Raw genomic sequence first — 18,616 nt, forward strand, 5'->3', positions numbered from 1 at the left:
TGCCAGTGGACACCCAAAGTACCACGCCAGCCTCCTCACCACCCCCCGGATGAGGCAATTACGGCCCCTCCTCCCTCTGTCCCGCAGGAGGACTTTAGGGCCCACCAAGAACTCTTAAGGGGTGGCATCAAGCCTCCACCTCCAAGCAGAGGAGATGGAGGAGCCGTCAGACTCCCTGTTCAATGTGCTGTCCTCCTCAGCACCAGGCAGAGTGGCCTTGCATCTCCATAAAGGGGTGGTAAAAATTTCAAATGCCCTGTGGCAAACCCCGGCCTCATTGGCCCCCATCTCTAAGAGAGTGGGACACAAGTATTTTGTACCCGCCAAGGGGCATGAATACTTATATACCCACCCTGCTCCTAACTCCCTGGTGGTCAAGTCGGTCAACCACAGGGAACGGCAGGGCAGCCAGCCCCTACCCCGTAAAATAAAGATTCAAGGAGGCTGGATTATTTTGGAAGGAAAATGTATTCATCCTCGAGCTTCCAGTTATGGGTTGCGAACCACCAGGCTCTCCTGCGCTGGTATGAGTTGAATCTGTGGGACTCCCTGCCCAAGTTCGAGGAGCAAGACAGGAAGGAGTTCAAAGCGCTGGTACTGTGGCTGCCAGGGCAACCCTGCTGGCAGCTTCGGATGCAGTGGACATGGCCTCCATGGTGTCCATGAGAAGGGCATCGTGGCTCCTGCTCTCTGGGATGTCCAGCGAGGCGCAGACCTCCCTGCAGGACCTCCTGTTTGACAGCAAAGCTCTGTTTGTGGAACAAACCAATATAAAGCTGCGTGGCCTGAAAGACTCCTGCATGACTCTCCAGACTCTGAGTCTCTGTGTTCTGGCTCTGGCTAAACCTAAGTTCAAGCCGCTGCAGACAACCGCTCAGGCCACCCACCCAAAATACGAGACGTTGTGGGACTATAGGAGGCACCCACAGAGGCAGTCTCGGCTTGCCCCCAAGTCTGGGTCCTCCAAGGGCAAGCAAACAGGGAAAAGGCAGTTTTGACGGGACACCTGGGGGCACCCTGACAGTTCTCATCCAGGATCCACCCTCAGTAAAGCTTCCCTTCTCCAATCAGTTGTGTGCTTTCCTCCCTGAGTGGTTGTGGCTGACCTCGGACCGATGGGTCTCCAACACCATCTCCCGGGACTACACCCTCCAGTTTACTTCCGCCCCACCAAGCCAACCCCACCCCCATCCCTCCTGGGGGACCCCTCGCACAAAGCTCTGCTCGAGAAGGAGGTGGGGCGGCTCCTGCACGTAGGAGCAGTGGAAGCAGTACCCGGTGAGCTCAAGGGCAAGGGGTACCACTCCCACTATTTCCTTATCCTGAAGGCCAAAGGAGGGCTCAGGCCCATCTTGGACCTGTGAGGCCTGAACCAATACACGGTGAAGCTCAAGTTCTCCCTGACCTCCAGCATCCCCTTCCTGTATCCCGGGGACACTGGTATGCCGCCCTCTATCTGCAGGACGTGCACTTCCACATTCATATATTCGAGGGGCACAGACGCTTCCTCCATTTCACGGTGGGGCAGGAACACTACCAATTTATGGTCCTGTCCACTGCCCCCAGGGTATTCAGGAAAGGTATGTCGGTGGTTGCGGCTTACCTCAGGTGCTGAGGGGTCCAGATCTTCCCCTATCTGAATGACTGGTTGGTCAAGGGCAGCTCACAGTCGCAGGTGCGGGATCATGTGGTGCTCCTTCTGTCCACATGCACCACTTTGGGCCTGTTGGTAAACAACACCAAGTCCATGTTAGTCCCGGTTCAACGCATAGAGTTTATTGAGACAGTCCTGGATGCCTCGTCGTCCAGAGCCTCCATCCCACTGGACACGTTGGAGACCCTGAAGGGGCTCATCGACACAGTCACAAAACTTCCAGTGACAAGAGCCAGAGTATGCCTCCAGCTCTTGGGTCACATGTCGGCATGCATGTATGTGGTCTGTCACGCCAGACTCAGGATGAGGCCACTCCAGCTCTGCTTGGACTCGGATTTCTCCCAGGCCAGGGACAGGATGGACAAAGTCCTCATGGTACCCGAACCAGTGATCTTCCCTGAGAAACATGCTCCAAGAAGTCCCGTTTAGGTGCAAGGCCCCGTCGCTGGAGCTGGTGTCTGAAGTGTTGGACCTGGGACGGGGGGCCCAGGTGGGGAACGTTCAGACCCGAGGTCTGTGGTAGGCTCAGGATCTGACTCTCCACATAAATGTCAAAAAGCTCAGGGTGTTATGGCTGGTGTGCATGACCTTCCGCTTGCACCTGGAGGGTTGGGTGGTCAGGGTCCTCATGGACTACACGGCCTCAATGTTCTTCATCAACAGGCAAGGCAGGGCCCGAGCCTCTGCTGCAAAGCCCTGAGGCTGTGGGGGTTTTGTATAGCCCACAACATCTGCCTATAGGCCTTCCATCTGCCGGGCGTCTGGAATGCCTGTTGGATCGCTTGAGCAGGGACTTCTCTGCTCAGCACGAGTGGTCTCTCCTGGAAAAGATAAAGACGGACAAGACCCGGGTCCTTCTGATTGCCCCAGCATGGTCCAGGCAGCATTGGTATGGGACCCTCATGGGCCTGGTGGTCGCCCCGTTGCCGTCCTGCCCGGACCTGCTCTCCCAGGGTCGGGGCCGCCTTCTCCACCCCAACATAGTGGCACTCCACCTCATGGCATGGCTGCTCAATGGTTAGGTCAGGAGGAAAGGAAGTGCTCAAAAGGGGTTCAGCGCGTCCAGTGATGAGCTGCCAAAATCTTAACAACCGGTTCCCTATAAAAAGTTCTGATTTAAGGGGGAGGAGCGGGGGAGGGGCCAGGGAGAGATTGTCGTGGGGCCGGAGGCCCCTGCAGGGCCTGGGCCAATTGCCCCACTTGCCCCCTCCCCTCTCCTCTGGCCAGCCCTGGAGCTTGCAGCAGCCCCCCACACACACACCTTGCTGGGCCATTCAAAAAGTGGCAACAGGACGACTCCAGAGCTCAGCTGAGCTGCCCAGCTGGTGCCGGCAGCTGGCCACGCTGCAGCTGCGGGGAAGCGCGGGAAGGGCCGGGGGAGCCTCAGCCTCCCCAGCTGGGAATCCTGGGAGCAACAGGATGGTCCGGCCCACAGACGGACCATCCTGAGTCTTTGCCCACCCCCTGGCCCTTTAACAACCGGTTCTCCACGGAGGTCTAATTTTAGCAACCGGTTCTTGAGAACCTGTGGGAACCTGCTCCAGCTCACCACTGAGCGCATCCCCCTAGAAAGCAGGCAGCCCTCCACACGCCGAGCCTATTTGGCAAAGTGGTCTTGGTTTTCCAGATGGGCAGACAAGTGGGGCATTTCCCCAGTGGCAGCTCTGATCCAGTTTATTTTGGACTACCTCCTTCACCTTAGATCCCAGGGCCTGGCACCCTCCTCAGTCAAGGTGCACCTGGCAGCCATATCGGCCTTCCATTCGCCAGTGTTCCCCCATGCTATGATTGGCCAATTCCGTAAGTGGATAGATCACCTCTCCCCATATGTTAAGCTCCCTGTCCTACAGTGGGACCTAAACCTGGTGTTGGCCCATCTCACGGGAGCCCCCGTTTGAGCCGCTAGCCATGTGCTTCTGGTCACACCTCTCGTGAAAGGTGGCTTTCCTGGTTGTGATCACGTCAGCTAGGCAGGTCTTAGCGCTCAGGGCCCTGACCTCCAGGCCACCATACATGGTGTTTCATAAAGATAAGGTCCCGCTCTGCCCACACCCTTCGTTCCTTCTGAAGGTGGTCTCCGCCTAACACATGGGTCATGACATTTTTCTACCGGTCTTCTGCCCCAAGCCCCAGATGTCCAGCGAGGAGCGCCGCCTCCACATGATGGATGTGAGACGGGCTCTGGCTTTCTACCTGGCATAGACTAAGCCGTTTAGAAAGTCCTCGCAGCTGTTCATCACCTCGGCCGAGCGCATGAAAGGTCTGCCAGTCTCCACTCAGCAGCTCTCTAACTGGATCACCTTGTGCATCTGTTATCTGTTATGACCTGGCGGGAATCCCTCTGCCACCAATTGTGAGGGCGCACTCAATTTGGACACAGGCCTCGTCGGCTACCTTTTTGGCCCCCGTCCCCATTCAGAACATTTGTAGGGCTGCCACATGGTCTTCAGTTTACAGGTTCACCTTGCACTATATGATCGTCTCCCAGATCAGGGATGACGCTGGGTTCGGCAGGGCTGTGCTCCATCATCTCACAGATATTGCTTGGAATCACCTGTTGTGGAATATACATGAGCAATCACTTGAAGAAGAAAAGACAGTTACCTTTTCTGTAACTGGTGTTCTTCGAGATGTTACTTATGTCTATTCCACATCCTACCCTCCTTCCCCTCTGTCGGAGCTGTCTGGCAAGAAGGAACTGAGGATGTGGGGAGCGCGCAGCGCCCCTTATACCGCACCATGGAGGCGCCACTTCAGGGTTGGCTGGGGCGCTCCCCTACGGGTACTGCAAGGGGGAAAACTTCCGGTGCACGTGGTGAGCACTCACACCTATTGTGGAATAGACAGGAGCAACACATCTCGAAGAACACCAGTTACGGAAAAGGTAACTGTCTTTTCATACTTGTGGTCTCTCTCAGCTTTTCTACTGTCAGTGCACCTGTTCCAACACAATTAAGTAGTGCAGGCAGTTGGCCATAAGTATGTGCATATTCCCAACACCATTGCTGGAATTTACACATTTTTGTCAAGAGAATGTATCTCCTAAAATTACCTCACTGAAAAATAGATAGTTAAGGCAGAAAAGTAGGCAAAGTCTGCATGAGTCCGTAAATTTCCATTTGAAAGTAAGTGGAGACATATACTTAATGTAAATCATGACATATTTTTCTTATTCTCCAGAAGGTATGTTAGTTTATGATGTCAGTGGAATACAAACTATATCTCAGTCTGAAGAAGTAGATTACCATTGCTACACTGTATGCTAAACACTCTTTTGAAGAAGGCAAAGCATTTTGCCATGAACTTTGCAAGCTCAGATCCTGCATTTAGACCATTGTGGTGGTGCCTCTCTGCAAACTGCAAGGCTTTCTGAGGACACAATAGTCTGTCTATTCAGACCTGATTGCAGAATTAAGGCCTCGTTTTTTATACATGACTGATGTGACCTTACTTGAAGTAATTGTTAATAGGTTCATTGATTAAATGATGATACAGGTCTGACATACTAGGTTCCATAGACCTCTGCTACATTGAATTTACACTCACCGCAGCTGAGAAAGAGGAGATGCCTCAGTAGGCTTACAACCCTAAGGCTCTGATTCAGGAAATGCTTGAGTGCTTTACTGAATCATGGATTAAATAGACAAAGGCAGTTTGAGGCTAGAATTGAACATTGGAAAGGAATTGAGAAGGTCAGCTTGGATTTTGTAGTTTCACCTTTCAGAAGAAAATCCTAGCTTATCAGCACTTTTGATGTGGCAGTCTCAGGAGTTAATAGAATCATAGAATGTCAGGGTTGGAAGGGACCTCAGGAGGTCATCTAGACCAACCCCCTGCTCAAAGCAGGACCAATTCCCAACTAAATCATCCCAGCCAGGGCTTTGTCAAGCCTGACCTTAAAAACCTCTAAGGAAGGAGATTCCACCACCTCCCTAGGTAACCCATTCCAGTGCTTCACCACTCTTTGAGTGAAAAAGTTTTTCCTAATGTCCAACCTAAACCTCCCCCACTGCAACTTGAGACCATTACTCCTTGTTCTGTCATCAGGTACCACTGAGAACAGTCTAGATCCATCCTCTTTGGAGCTTCCTTTCAGGTAGTTGAAAGCAGCTATCAAATCCCCCCTCATTCTTCTCTTCTGCAGACTAAACAATCCCAGTTCCCTCAGCCTCTCCCAGCCCCCTAATCATTTTTGTTGCCCTCCGCTGGACTCTTTCCAATTTTTCCACATCCTTCTTGTAGTGTGGGGCCCAAAACTGGACACAGTACTCCAGATGAGGCCTCACCATGGTCGAATAGAGGGGAATGATCACATTCCTCTATCTACTGGCAATGCCCCTACTTATACAGCCCAAAATGCCGTTAGCCTTCTTGGCAACAAGGGCACACTGTTGACTCATATCCAGCTTCTCGTCCACTGTAACCCCTAGGTCCTTTTCTGCAGAACTGCTTCCTAGCCATTCGGTCCCTAGTCTGTAACAGTGAATGGGATTCTTCCGTCCACTCTGCACTTGTCCTTGTTGAACCTCATCAGGTTTCTTTTGGCCCAGTCCTCTAATTTGTCTAGGTCCCTCTGTATCCTATCCCTACCCTCCAGCGTATCTACCACTCCTCCAAGTTTAGTGTCATCTGCAAACTTGCTGAGAGAGCAGTCCACACCATCCTCCAGATCATTAATGAAGATATTGAACAAAACCGGCCCCAGGACCGACCTTTGGGGCACTCCACTTGAAACCGGCTGCCAACTAGACATGGAGCCGTTGATCACTACCCGTTGAGACCAACTATCTACCCAGCTTTCTATCCTTGCCCTTGGTGAATCCATACTGACTGTTCCTGATCACTTTCCTCAGGTGTCTTAGGTCTCACCCCCACTCTGAACTTTAGGGTACAGATGTGGGGACCGGCATGAACACTTCTAAGCTTAACTACCAGCTTAGATCTGGTCTCGCTGCCGCCATCCAGATTTCTGAGTTATCTGGAAAACTCTCTTCCCCCCCCAAAACCTTCCCCTCCCTGGGTAGCCTTGAGAGACTCCTCCACCAATTCCTTGGTGAGTCCAGATCCAATTCCCTTGGATCTAAAAAACAGGGAAAAAATCAATCGGGTTCTTAAAAAGAAGGTTTTTAATTAAAGAAAAGAAAGGTAAAAGAAAAAAACCTCTGGGAGACAACATACCAGCTGATCTCACAGACAACAGATTTAAAACACAGGATGTTCCCCTGGGCAAAAACCTTAATACACACAAGAATACTCAATCTAATAATTGCACAAAGACAAGTTACAAAAGAAAATAAACATAAACCTATTTATTCCTTTCTAAAACTTACTACTCTGATAAGAGGCTGGTTCCTTGATCTTTTTCAGTCCGGCTGAAACTGACTCTAAACAAAGGAAACTTCCCTCCTTCCTTTTGAAACATCTTGTTTCCCCATTGGTTCCTCTGGTCAGGTGTCAGCTAGGCTAGGTGAACTTCTTAACCCTTTACAGGTAAAAGAGGCATTAACCCTTAACTATCTGTTTATGACAATAGGCCTTGCTGAAGAAGTGAGTTTTAAGGGGAGAAGAGAAGCATAATGGACCAGAACAGAGAGAGGGTTTCCAAGAACGGAGGGCAGAGTGCAAGGAGGCGCAGTTGAGTTTCATGATACTGAAGTAGGCAAGTAGTAGTATAAGTATTTTACAGATGGGTAAACAGAGGCAGAGATAAGGTAAATGACTGTCCAAAGTCACTGGAATGGAATCCAGGAATCATAATTTCCAGTCCCCTGTTATAACCTCTAGAAAGAACTTCTTGTTCAGGTATGGGATATATCCCATCACTTATAAAAACATTTACAAAACATTTGATCAGGCATTTGTGAAAGTTCTAGACATTTCATTTAAATTTACAGCAAGACTTAAAAAAAAAAGTATTCATCAATAACATGTTATACAGTCATTGAAAACTACCAGGGAAATGGCAGTTTTCTGAGATCAGTGCTTAGAGAAGCATAATTCCATCAGTCCATATTGAGAGTTTTGTAACTGCTGGGTTTGCGGGGGGCAGCGATGGACATTTAGCAGCATCTGTTACAAAGGCTGCCTGTTACTTAGAAATACTGTATGCAGCAAGTGAATAATGGAAGTCAAACTTCCTCGGGAGGAACCTCTCCAGTTCATGCTATAGTTTGTTAGGTGATGCGAGGTGATAGGAAGTCAGGAGATTTGACTGTTCAAGTGTTTTTTGGCTGCTTCCAGGTGGTAATATTCTTTGATAACTTCATTTCTTCCCTCCACTCCCCAAGAGGCAGTTGATTTTTTTCTTTGAACTGAAGCTTGTCATAAAGTCACATATATAGTCAAAGTCTTTCATGGTGGCTAAGTTTGTTCTACTTGATGTTTGATATCTTTCCCTTTAAAATAGTGGTTGTATTGCATCATAAGCACTAAAGATTATGGTGTGTCAGCAGGGCCAGAGGAATCATTAAAAATGTATAAACCTGCAGGTTGCAACATTCGCGCCCACCCCCCTCCAGAATCTACTGCGGGGAAGAGGACGATCTTGTCTGTGCCACTCAATCTTTATAACTGTAGGTGTGGTGACAAGTGATGTATGAGTGTATTCGTGAACCAGGGATATTTTTTAAATAAAATCCTGTCCTGTGTATTCTTCCTAAACTCTTTCTCTACTTTGGTTTAAAGTTAGCTCACCTCATGACTAGGCACCACTTTCTAGCCGCACTTTTCCATAGTAGGCTTCAACCCATTTAGACACAGCATTGATCTGTAGCTCCTTTAGAGAAATACTATTAAATTAATATCCAAATAAAATTGGTCAGAGCAGCCTGCTGAAGAAAGACTGATTTATTTACATAAAGTTTCATAAAATTTCTGATCTCTGAATATGACAGTAGAAAAACTAAATTTTAATCATTCCTCTTCTAACTAAATGCACTTGGTTTGTTTTTTTAAATAGCTGTTTGTTGGGGTTTTGTTTTTATATAGATATTTGTGGGTTGCTTTTCAATTACTGCATAATGGCTTTATGCACAGACCTCATAGTAACATGGGCATTCTGTGCTTAAATCACTGATTCATTAAGGATGGTTAGTCCATTCAGAGTGTGAATAGTTAAAACTATCTCTGGAATGTCTTGCTACATAAAAGGCCATGAAAACTACTATAGATTTCTTTTCATTGATTTTATGCAGGAATTGTTATAAGCATGTGAGAAAATTATGAACCATACTATTAAGCAAATTAAAAAAAAGACTTTAAAGCCAGAAGGTACCATCAGAATCATCTAGTTTGACCTCCTGTCTCTCACAGGCCACAGAATCTCCCCCACCTACTCCTGTAATAGGCCCATAATCACTGCCTGATTTACTGTAGACAGCAAAACATGATTTAAACCATTCAAGTTACAGAGACTCCATCATTTACTCTATTTCAAACCAGAAAGGGCCCCATGATGCAGAGGAAAGCAAAAAGCCCCCAGGAGCTCTGCCAAGCTGATTTAGGGGAAAATTTCTTACTGACACCAAATCAGTTAGACCCTAAGCACGTGAGCAACACCTCAGCCAGACACCTGGTAAAGAATTCTTTGTAGTAACTCAGAACCCCCGCCCCCCATCTAGTGTCCCACCTCCGGTGGTTGGGGATATTGACTAATAGCCGCTGTTGAGGGACCATATGCCATCGTTTGCAGTCTCATCACACCATCCCCTCCATAAACGTATCAAGCTCAGTCTTGAAACAAGTTTGGTTTTGGAAGGCTGTTCCAGAACTTCACTCCTCTAATGGTTAGAAATCTTCATCTAATTTCAAGCCTAAACTTGTGGATGACCAGTTTATATCCAAATGCAATTAAGGAATGTTGTTCAAAAGGTTTGCCTCTGATTGTAGTTTTTTGTAAATGGGCACTTAAATTTTGCATTTCTGAGAATGATTCAGTTGGTGTTCAAAGAATAAGGTAGGACCAGAGGAAGTTTTTGTATATTTATAACTCCTGCACGTGACCTTATTGTGCTATTGATTGTAATGTGTTCTAGGATGACTCCAAATGCGAATTGTGCTGTTCAGAGTCATCAGATCAGTCGTGTGCTGTGTTAACTCTATTCATACTGTAATATACTTCCAGTATTTTCCCATTAGCAGTAATTTTTACTGTTTATTGTTTATACTGTAGTGGGGCCCAGTGGCCCAAAACAAGATTGTGTTAGGCTCTGTTCAAGCACATGGAAAAGGAAATTCTATTGGATGTTCTGATTACATACACAATATTATAGAGATTTGTCCTATGCAACACTGCTGTTGGCAGGAGCAGTTTCACCTTTTTTCTACAATCACTTTTTTTTTATTATTTTACTTAAACAAACAAACAAGGTCTTTGGAGCAGAAGCCAGCCTCTATTATTGGGAAAATAAAACTTGCCCTGGGGGACAATTTATTTCATAAATGCCTACGACAGGGTTTATTTTTCTACAACACTGGTCTTGACGACTGGTTGGGACTAGATTGCTCTGATCCAATGTGGCAATTCCTATATGGATCAGGAATATTCAGACAAATGCTGTGAAAAGTTCTCACCTCTTGTTTGCTGAAGCTCTGTTGGTTCTGAGTTGGAATGTTTGTTAGAAATCTTTATAGAAGAAAATCAAATAATCTCAAGTACAAAATGGAAATTGGTCCAGTATTTGTACAGTCCAGAGTAATACAAAAGCTAACTTCCCTTTTTGTAGTGAGGTACTCTCTGTGAGTCCTTAAAGGAAAGTGAAAAAAGAGCTTTCTCTCTCCCTATTTGACTGCCAGCAACATGGATGCTATCAAGGCAATTCCCTAGAGAAGAAGTGGACAAGGTCATAAGACTCCCCAAACTTGGCCAACACTTCAAATTCAGGTGGCATCTTCTTAACATAATTTCTGAAAAATCTAAGCATGGTTGTGACTGGCTGACATGATTCTTTAGCAATGTGCGTGCCCTTGGCCAACCCCCACATGTATGGCAATTGGCAAAGGTCACTGCCATCCTGAAACCAGGAAATGTAGCCCATCTTGGAAGGGATGCCATTCCAGAGACTTAACCCATTTTTATGGACTCAATCCTTTAAGAGCAATCTGGGTTTAGATCAGGACTAAGCACTTGTAATCAGGTAATTGTCCTGATGACCTACATCAAAGCTTGCTATCAGCATGGGCTCAAAACATTAGTAGCCTTTGTGGACCTGTCTTCAGAATATGGCATAGGTTGGCCGGACAGCCTGCTTCTGAAGTGTGAAAAATATGTTGCAGAACAACACTCACTGCACCTGATGACAGTTTTGCTCACCAGTCGCAAATTGCACATAGCTAAGGGAACAGACCAACAGATCTCATCTACTGAACAACAGGCTACCACAGTAACTTGCCATCGACCCAGTCATGAAAATTTGGATATGTGGATGATCTCATACAAACCATCCAAATGATCACCTTCAGCAAAGCTGAATGCATCCTCACAGAAGTTCTGAAAAACTGGAGGAACACTACTATTTATAACAACTTGGATCAAACCCTTAAAAACCAGCTGTCTCCATATTCCACATGAGTAACAATATGCAAAGACGCAACTAAATCTTACTTTCTGAGACTCCAAATTCAGACATGACCCTTCTGCTTAGCAGCAAAAACTCTCAAAACCTTGGGACTGTCAACAAAAGACAAGTGGCAGAGGCTGTGGGAAAATAGTGGGGTCAAGAATCAAGACCTGATCACAGATCCTACACATTAATCATCTGGCTTCACCATGCCACACAATATATGGGTTACAGTGCCTCTCACATGCATTGCAGTTACTTCTAAACAAATAGAAAATAAATGACGGGGTGATCTGTAAATGTGGAGAAGACAACCAAACCATGGAACATCTATGAATTGATGTCCTATCAGATCCTCCTTCAGAGGGACAGTCTTGATTCATTCCATGTCACTGGATGATGTTCTCTAATGTTGCTTTTCAAGTTGCCATATGAAAGAAGATGACTAAGAAATACTATACGAATTAAATAAAGTAACATTTGAAAGGGAAAGGTTAACATTAGTTAACATTCCTTAGCTAGTGAACGTGGAAAGCAGTTGGGAGATGCAAGAGACAAAAGAGGGAAAAATTGCTTTGGTTAATACAAGAATATGTAGTGTAGGGGGAAAAAATGCAAAGCGAACCCTTGAATACCACAGCCAGTTGTAAATGGGAATAAAATGTGTTATTTTGTTAGATAAATGTAATTAATTACATTAATATTACAGCAAGAGAGAATACCAAAGGAAAAGATGACAAGCATCCGTGACAGACCAAATAGGAATAAAGATCACCTTAGGTACTGATTGGTCTTTGATTAAAACAGACTTGAGTCAGAGGGTTTTTGAGACAATAAGATCTTTGAGGTCTGATTCTTCACTGCCATGCACGCTGTGTAGTTATTTACTGCTATGCAAAGACAATGTAAAATTAGTAGGAAATTCTGATTTGGTGGAATTTTACCCCTGTTCTGCAGTCATTTTTAGAGGTGTAAACGATGACCCAAGGTGCAAGATGGTGAGCATTATATTCCAGAGTAAAGGGTTCATTGATGTAACACTCTGCTTACAGTTAAACTTTGTTAAAGGTTCTAATGCTGAATAAAAGGAATTTAAATTAATTTGATTTAATGGGGGTAGTTACAAAAAACTGAGAAGTTCTCAAATCTAAGAGATTGTACAAAACTAAAAAGTACTGGAGGGATAATTGCACATGTATCTTAAGACGCTGGTGAATGAATTCAGCAGTGGACATTCCATGACACATTCCAACAGTTTTCACTACTAAAGTCTGTGTTCTGTCCATTTTTGCTTAATGTCCTAGTGTTTTCAAAGTCCATGAATCATCACTTACTCGACACCAGTGCCCTACACATTTATTTTTACGTTTTAGCGGGAAGTCCTGCAACACTGTTGCTGGAGGCATAGAGAGTCAAACATTAATAAGTGTTCATTTTTCCTCAACAGAAGATTGCTTTTCGATTCCCATAAATTTCATTCATCAAGTGACAGATATCAGCTTTGCATGTAGAGGTTACTTGGTTCACACTCCTCTCGCTCTAGAAAGAGCCCTTCACAAACCATTTATTTTGAGAAAATATAACACTTATAATCTTACTTTATAATCTACTATCAGTTCCATTACTTTCCTACAAATTATTAAAAATGGAATGCTTTCAATTCAATGAACTTAACGACACCCTCTTTGTGAAACAGTAGGATTTCAAAGCTGTCATGCAGTTGTGTGGCAACCAGTTGCTGTGCAAGTGTAAATAACCAGGCAAAAGAATGACAACCCTTAGCAAGACCTATGAAACAATATGTACTTTCCCATCCTCTGAATAGTATCATTGAACAGGATTCCCCTGAGTAACCCTGAGCCTAAATTAGCAGAAATGGATTTAGGCCAAGTGAAGTGGGAAAATATAGGGAAGACACCACCCATTTATACCCCCATTTATGTGTATGCCAAGCTAACCGAGTCTCTACAGCAGCCTGTGGGACATCCACTTGTGTGACAATCACAGTGAATGATCTAATTAGGGTTGGAAGAAAGGACTTTGTGACCAGAAGTTTAGCTATAAGGAAGAATAGGAGAAAGTGGCTGAGAAAATTAAGGGTCTGACTCTCAGCATTTCCTTTTAAAAGCAGTTATATCGACAGTTTTAGAAATGTTGCCTTCTGTTTATTGCTTTCATGCCCTTTTAATAAGGGTCTTATACAAAGGATTTTTTTTTAAAGCCTTGTATTTAGTGAAGTGATTTTCACTGCAATGGTATTAATCTCTTAGCTGAGAGAAATCAACACCGACTGAGTCTGCAGTTTCTTGTGACAAAGTCTTTTGACATCAGTAAAGTGATGATGTTGATGTGCGGGATGTGTTTTACAGACAACTAGGGTCAAATCCTGCACTTTTCTCATTCCTTACTCAGCTGAACTAACAATAAAATCAGTAAGGCTTTTTCCTTGAGTAAAGCCCACAAAATTTGGCCCCTAGGAAATAAATAAACATAATGCACAGGGTCATATATTTCTCTAGTGACTAGTCCATATAAAGGATAACTGTCTTCTATGAGCACCAGATAACGGACCTCTTCTTTTAGTTCAAGTGGTGGGCGTCTATGTATTGGTGCTATAAATTCTTCCATCAGCCTAGCTACCATCTCTCGAGGAGGTGGATTAGCTTCGCCAAAAGGGAGAAACCCTCCTGTCGGTGTAGGTTGTGTCTACACTGAAGTGCTACAGTGGCACACCTGCAGCTCTGTTGCTATAACCTTTCAAGAGGGAGATGAGCCTTCAGACTCTTACTTGGATGTTGCCCCAAATGCCCTCCCATCCACACAGACAACCCTTTTATCTGAGTTTGGTGGCGCTTTCAGTTTGAGAGAGTGGGCCTATGTGGGAATGTAAACTAAAACCAAAGTGAAGGTTTCACTCAGGTTGGTAACCCAGCTGCTTTGCAATGAGGACTCAGGCTAAATCATTCAAGTGCTGACAGTCCTTCAGATACCTTCCCGTAATGACAAACAAGTTCTCCCACAGTTAACCGGGAAAGAAAAGTAGAGCAGTTTGGCTTACTGCAGCACAAGAACCCTGGAATTTGCTACCAGAAATCCTAGGCCTTGGCTACACTTAAGAGTTACAGCGCACTAAAGCCGCCCACAGCGCTGTAACTCACTCCCTGTCCACACTGGCAAGGCACATACAGCGCTGTATCTCTGTGGTTACAGCGCTGCATGTACTCCACCTCCCCGAGAGGAATAAACAGGGGTGGCTCCAGGCCCCAGCACGCCACGCGTGTGCTTCGGGCAGCATGTTGCGGGGGGCGCTCTGCCGGTTGCCGGGAGGGCGGCAGGTGGCTCTGGTGGACCTCCCGCAGGTCCACCGGAGCCACGGGACCAGTGGACCCTCCGCAGGCACATCTGCGGGAGGTCCACCGGAGCCGCGGGACCGGCGACCGGCAGAGCGCCCCCCGCGGCGTGCCGCCCTGCTTGGGGCGGCGAAATGGCTAGAGCTGCCCCTGGGAATAAAGAGTATTGCGCTGCTGCAGCTGAGCTGCAGCACCAGTGTAAACGCGGAGTAACCTTATTACGCAGTGACTGACCTCCGGAAACTCCCCATAATCCTTTTAAGTGAAGGTTCCTCTTTGTTTTGTTGTGATGCCTCTCTTTGTTTTGTTGTGAACTCCAGGCTCCAGGGGCTGCTTATCAAAAAACCAAACACAGCTTCTGTTTGCTATGAATGAGTAAAGGCAGGGGGGCTCCCTTTGGAATGCCCACAGCTAGTGTCCGCTTGAAGAGAGAAGCAGCACGGGAGGGAGGGGGGGTCCGTTTCGGTGAGCGGCTGCTTATCTGGTCTGTGAGAAAAAAACAAACAGCTGCTCTTTGCTTTCAGTGAGTGAGAGAGGGGTCGGGGAGGAAAGAGGTTCGGAATTTGCAAGGCAGCCTGCTGACACAATGTCGGCTCCAAAAATCCACTCTCTCTCCCTCGCTCCCTGTCACACTCCACCCCACCCCCACTTTTGAAAAGCACATTGCAGCCACTTGAACGCTGGGATAGCTGCCCATAATGCACCGCTCCCAATGCCGCTGCAAATGTGGCCACGACAGTGCACTGTCATCTGGCAGTGTGAACAGACTGCAGCGCTTTCCCTACTCAGCTGTACGAAGGCTGGTTTAACTCCCAGCGCTGTACAGCTGCAAGTGTAGCCATACCCCTAGAATTACACACAGGCGAGTGTAGCACCATTGAAGACCCAGTAAATCAAGTGTAGCTGCTCACATCTGAGCTAAGGTAACTTGGGTGTCAATCACCAAAGTTAACTCTACAGTGAAGACATACCTTGAGGGGGAAAAGTGGCAGAGAGAAAATCCAGAGGGAAATAATGGGGTAGGTAATGGACAAAGGGAGAAAGGAGAAAAGAGAAAAATTCTAATGACAAAAATAAATATGGTGTATGCATTATTGTCTATATAAGGCACCCATTTGTGCCAGACGAGCTTTCGGGAGGGATTGTTCTTCTGTTTCTAAGACATAGCACAGGTTTGTCTGTAGGTCCCCTAACCGTTCAAAACTGAATTTCTCCAGAAGCAAAAATGGATTTACATTGGGGGTGGGAGGGAGGAGAAATGTTCATAAAATTATTTGAGGATCCTGTGAACACACAAAGTAGTTAGGAGTTAGAGAACCATCCAACTTCATGAGGTTTGCCAGTCCCAGATTATTGGAGGTGTTATGCTCTACTTGTCTGAAGAAGATCCAGCTCAGTCTAATAAAATAACAACATCAGCTACTAATATCAAATTATGAGATACAGAATGTTGCAAGGCTCTTGCGGGAAGAGAAGGCTGGAATCGGAACAGTGCTCATGTCATTATGCACGAAGTCCCTAGGTATGGCGTATTCCATAGGCTGAAATACATTACTTTTACATGACAGCTACCAGGTGTTCCATTTCCATTTGTTTTCAGCCTTGAAAAAATAAAATCTAAGAGGGACTATCACAAATGAAGCAGAACTGATTCTGCCAAAATAAAATTCCTGTTTAGAAAAGTAAATCCCAGCTGTTGCATAGCTAAGGGTTAGGTAATCTGCCACAGTACAGATGAGATGTAATATTGCTGAACTCTTTTTAAAGTGCATTGCATCTGCTAAAGTAACAGAGAAATCTAGCTAAGTTCCAAAGAGGAAAGAGATTTTAACAGATTAAAAATGGGAGGTTTAATCTACTTTGGAGAAAAATAGAGTATATTAATTTAAAAAATCAGAGGGGTAGCCGTGTTAGTCTGGTTCTGTAGAAGCAGCAAAGAATCTTGTGGCACCTTATAGACTAACAGACGTTTTGCAGCATGAGCTTTCGTGGGTGAATACCCACTTCTTCGGATGCAAGTAGTGGAAATTTCCAGGGGCAGGTATATATAAGCAAGCAAGAAGCAAGCTAGAGATAACGAGGTTAGATCAATCAGGGAATATGAGGCCCTGTTCTAGCAGTTGAGGTGTGAAAACCAAGGGAGGAGAAACTAGTTCTGTAGTTGGCAAGCCATTCACAGTCTTTGTTTAATCCTGAGCTGATGGTGTCAAATTTGCAGATGAACTGGAGCTCAGCAGTTTCTCTCTGACGTCTGGTCCTAAAGTTTTTTTGCTGCAGGATGGCCACCTTAAGATCTGCTATTGTGTGGCCAGGGAGGTTGAAGTGTTCTCCTACAGGTTTTTGTATATTGCCATTCCTAATGTCTGATTTGTGTCCATTTATCCTTTTCCTTAGAGACTGTCCAGTTTGGCCGATGTACATAGCAGAGGGGCATTGCTGGCATATGATGGCATATATTACATTGGTGGACGTGCAGGTGAATGAACCGATGATGGTGTGGCTGATCTGGTTAGGTCCTGTGATGGTGTTGCTGGTGTAGATATGTGGGCAGAGTTGGCATCGAGGTTTGTTGCATGGATTGGTTCCTGAGCTAGAGTTACTATGGTGGTAAAATTCCACCACGATTTCAACAGCTTCCACCTCTCCATCAACCTCAGCCTGGACCAATCTACACGGGAGGTCCACTTCCTAGACACCATGGTGCAAATAAGTGATGGTCACATTAACACCACCCTATATCGAAAACCTACCGACCGCTATGCCTACCTTCATGCCTCCAGCTTCCATCCCGGACACACCACAAGATCCATTGTCTACAGCCAAGCACTGAGGTACAACTGTATCTGCTCTAACCCCGCAGACAGAGACCAACACCTAGAAAATCTCCACCAAGCATTCTCAAGACTACAGTACCCACACGAGGAAATAAGGAAACAGATCAGCAGAGCCAGACGTGTACCCAGAAGCCTCCTACTGCAAGACAAACCCAAGAAAGAAACCAACAGGACTCCACTGGCCATCACATACAGTCCCCAGCTAAAACCCCTCCAACGCAACATCAGGGATCTACAACCCATCCTGGACAATGATCCCACACTTTCACAGGCCTTGGGTGGCAGGCCAGTCCTCGCCCACAGACAACCTGCCAACCTGAAGCATATTCTCACCAGCAACTGCACACCGCACCATAGTAACTCTAGCTCAGGAACCAATCCATGCAACAAACCTCGATGCCAACTCTGCCCACATATCTACACCAGCAACACCATCACAGGACCTAACCAGATCAGCCACACCATCACCGGTTCATTCACCTGCACATCCACCAATGTAATATATGCCATCATATGCCAGCAATGCCCCTCTGCTATGTACATCGGCCAAACTGGACAGTCTCTAAGGAAAAGGATAAATGGACACAAATCAGACATTAGGAATGGCAATATACAAAAACCTGTAGGAGAACACTTCAACCTCCCTGGCCACACAATAGCAGATCTTAAGGTGGCCATTCTACAGCAAAAAAACTTTAGGACCAGATGTCAAAGAGAAACTGCTGAGCTCCAGTTCATCTGCAAATTTGACACCATCAGCTCAGGATTAAACAAAGACTGTGAATGGCTTGCCAACTACAGAACCAGTTTCTCCTCCCTTGGTTTTCACACCTCAACTGCTAGAACAGGGCCTCATCCTCCCTGATTGAACTAACCTCGTTATCTCTAGCTTGCTTCTTGCTTGCATATATAAACCTGCCCCTGGAAATTTCCACTACTTGCATCCGAAGAAGTGGCTATTCTACCACGAAAGCTCATGCTGCAAAACGTCTGTTAGTCTATAAGGTGCCACAGGATTCTTTGCTAATTTAAAAAAGTGCATGTGGTAGTAAAATAATTGATAAATACATAAAAAGTAGAATTGAGTATTCCTGATGCATCCATCATATATTTCCTAAATGAGGAAAATATTAAAAATATATTCCTCCTCCTATTCCCTCTTCTGCCCCCTCCCCCTGATTCTGCTGCTACTCTGCACATGGAACTTCCATTTACTTTTAA

General features: G+C 45.9%; 1 protein-coding gene across 5 annotated transcripts in view; it reads left to right on the forward strand.

Annotated features, from left to right (window-relative positions):
- Positions 1-18,616, forward strand: part of CCSER1 (coiled-coil serine rich protein 1) — a 1,044,860-nt gene that overhangs the window by 700,527 nt on the left and 325,717 nt on the right. The window lies entirely within an intron of this gene.

The sequence above is a fragment of the Mauremys mutica genome, chromosome 5, assembly GCF_020497125.1.
Source record: "Mauremys mutica isolate MM-2020 ecotype Southern chromosome 5, ASM2049712v1, whole genome shotgun sequence".
Lineage (NCBI taxonomy): Eukaryota > Metazoa > Chordata > Testudines > Geoemydidae > Mauremys > Mauremys mutica.